The sequence below is a fragment of the Eschrichtius robustus genome, chromosome 6 (assembly GCF_028021215.1).
Source record: "Eschrichtius robustus isolate mEscRob2 chromosome 6, mEscRob2.pri, whole genome shotgun sequence".
Classification (NCBI taxonomy): domain Eukaryota; kingdom Metazoa; phylum Chordata; class Mammalia; order Artiodactyla; family Eschrichtiidae; genus Eschrichtius; species Eschrichtius robustus.
In genome coordinates this window covers 100,313,083-100,316,671 of record NC_090829.1, presented here as the reverse complement: position 1 = coordinate 100,316,671, position 3,589 = coordinate 100,313,083, and positions in this window count along the sequence as shown.

Sequence of the window (3,589 nt, the reverse complement as noted above, 5' to 3'; positions counted from 1 at the left end):
GTTATACAATATGTGTGTCTATAAAACATGTATGCATGTATGAGGATATATAGTAAAGTGTTAACCAATTATGGATCATGGCATTATGGGTACAAGCTAATTTCTATGCACTTATCTGTGTTGTCATCATTTTATTTATTGGACATGTAATATTTTTTTCAAAAAACTTTTTAAAAAACTGTTTTGTCAGATGTTGTGCTCTTCCAGGTAAAATACATGCGCTATGCTCTTCTAGGTATGTAAGTCAGTAAATAAACATGAAATGCATAGAACAAGCAAATAGCTTGTTCTCAGTAAATGTTAACTATTATGGATATGGCACAGGAAATTATATTTAACTTTTTCATGAGACGCAATTTTAAAATATCTATATTTAAAGGCATGGGTCTTAAGAGTGTACAGATCTACAAAGCAACAAAGTAATCTACTGAAAGTGCTTGCCTCCTTTTTTATTTTTTTAATTTAATTTTATTTTATTTTATTTTGCTACATTGTGCTGCTCACAGGATCTTACTTCCCCCATCAGGGATTGAACCCAGTTCCCCTGGAGTGGAAGCCCAGAGTCCTAACCACTGGACCACCAGGGAATTCCCACTTGCTTCCTTTTTTAAAATGAGGTATAACTGAAACAGGAAAATAAGACTTATAATGACTATTAGGCAGAGGATTAAAAGAGATTTGAAGTCAACAACTCTTTAGCTGTGAGTGCTGCCCCTCACTGGCTAAGGTTATAATCCGGGTAGAAAAGAATGAAAAAATATTTGGAGAGAAAAATGATGAGCAAAAGAAGAGTAGAAGAGGGAAAAGAGGACAGGAATGGAAAGGAGAGAAAAAAGTTGGAGCGAATTATAAAGATTAATAGGAGGAAAGAGAAAAGAGAACAATAAAATGAATAACAATTGGAGGGGACTTCTCTGGTGGCACAGTGTTAAGAATCCACCTGCCAATGTAGGGGGCATGGGTTTGAGCCCTGGTCTGGGAAGATCCCATATGCTGCCGAGCAACTAAGCCCATGCACCACAACTACTGAGCCTGTGCTCTAGAGCGCGCGAGCCACAACTACTGAAGCCCACGCACCTAGAGCCCCTGCTCCACAACAAGAGAAGCTGCAATGAGAAGCCCGTGCACCACAACAAAGAGTAGCCCCCGCTTGCTGCAACTAGAGAAAAGCCCGCGCACAGCAACAAAGACCCAACGCGGCCAAAAATAAATAAATAAATAAATGTATTTATTTTTTAAAAAAATGAATAACAATTGGAAGAGTGGCATCTACAAAGACCAACTAATGTTGGCATCTACAAAGACCAATTAATGTTGGCATCTACAAAGACCAATTAATGTTGTCAGGCCTTCTGCTAAGTGTTTTACAAGAAGTATCTCATTTAGTTTTTAAAATTGAAAACTAAAAATAGAAATTGGTATTATATTATCCCTATTTAACAGAGGAGAAAACTAAGATATTCAGGGTTTAAGTGATTTTTCCCCCAGATCATGTATTACACCTCTTTAATGAGATATGTCCTGTCCTTTTGAGCTTCACTTTGGCCTGATTTGTCTTCTTGGGGTGTGCTGTCCCATCTTCCCATATTATAAAATAAATGAACAGAATATCTGCCCCTTGTTTGATGTCCTCTATATTGTCACTATTTTCTATAATCCTGTGAATCAAGCAGGCTTAATAGGGCTTACAATAACTTAATGTGAAGACAAATGCAAAGATCTAACTCTAATACCATATTCATATTTTCCAAACTAAAACTTAAATCATTAATTCTAAGACATTATACTTGCAAATTTATTACATATAAAACTTTACTAAAGTATAAAGAGAAAATCACAGAATACTTTTTTGAAAAGCATCAAATTAAACAAAATGTGTTTGGCCCCAACATTTTACTGTTGTCACCATAAATGCCTGACATCTGTATCACCACTCACTTAATAAGGAAATTTTTCCCAAAAAAAAAAAAAACTAAATGGGAAAAGTGTCTGCTGTGAAGTTTTATACTTTCCCCAATATTTGGATAAAAGAGTTCTGGATTGCCAGTCAGAGTCTGGGTCCAGGTTTTAGCTCCTGCTCTGTCAGTTGTGCAGTCTTTGCCCCAGCCCCTAACTTCACTGGGTCTTAGTTTTCTGATCTGTAAAATAAAGTTTTGAGCAATATGTTTGGAAAAATCCTATGACTATATAGTTTACAAAAAAACAAGGCAGGAAATTACCAATGGCATTTTTCACAGAACTAGAACAAAAAATTTTACAATTTGTATGGAAACACAAAAGACATCGAATAACAAAAGCAATCTTGAGAAAAAAAAACACGGAGTTGGAGGAATCAGGCTCCCTGATTTCAGACTATACCGCAAAGCTACAGTAATCAAAACAATATGGTACTGGCACAAAAACAGAAATATAGATCAATGGAACAGGATAGACAGCCCAGAGATAAACCCACACACCTATGGTCACCTAATCTATGACAAAGGAGGTCAGAATATACAATGGAGAAAAGGCAGTCTCTTCAATAAGTGGTGCTGGGAAAACTGGACAGCTACATGTAAAAGAATGAAATTAGAACACTCCTTAGCACCATACACAAAAATAAACTCAAAATGGATGAAGACCTAAATGTAAGAACAGACACTATAAAACTCTTAGAAGAAAACATAGAAAGAACACTGTTTGACATAAATCACAGCAAGATCTTTTTTGATCTGCCTCCTAGAGTAATGGAAATCAAAACAAAAATAAACAAATGGGACCTAATGAAACTTAAAAGCTTTTGCAAAGCAAAGGAAGCTACAAACAAGACAAAAAGACAACCCTCAGAATGGGAGAAAATATTTGCAAACAAATCAACAGACAAAGGATTAATCTCCAAAATATATAAACAGCTCATGCAGCTCAATATTTAAAAAACAAACAACCCAATCCAAAAAAGGGCAGAAGACCTAAATAGACATTTCTATTACAGATAGCCAAGAGGCACATGAAAAGCTGCTCAACATCACTGATTACTAGAGAAATGAAAATCAAAACTACAGTGAGGTATCACCTCACACCAGTTAGAATGGGCATCATCAGAAAATCTGCTAACAACAAATGCTGGATAGGGTATGGAGAAAAGGGAACCCTCTTGCACTGTTGGTGGGAATGTAAATTGATACAGCCACTATGGAGAACAGTATGGAGGTTCCTTAAGCAACTAAAAATAGAATTACAGTATGACCCAGCAATCCCACTACTGGGCATACACCCAGAGAAAACCATAATTCAAAATGACACATGCACCCCAATGTTCATTGTAGCACTATTTACAATAGCCAGGTCATGGAAGCAACCTAAATGCCCATCTACAGATGAATGGATAAAGAAGATGTGGTACATATATACAATGGAATATTACTCAGCCATAAAAAGGAACGAAATTGGGTCATTTGTAGAGATGTGGATGGATCTAGAGACTGTCATACAGAGTGAAGTAAGTCAGAGAGAGAAAAACAAATATCGTATATTAACGCATATATGTGGAACCTAGAAAAATGGTATGGATGAACTGGTTTGCAGGGCAGAAATTGAGACACAGATGTAG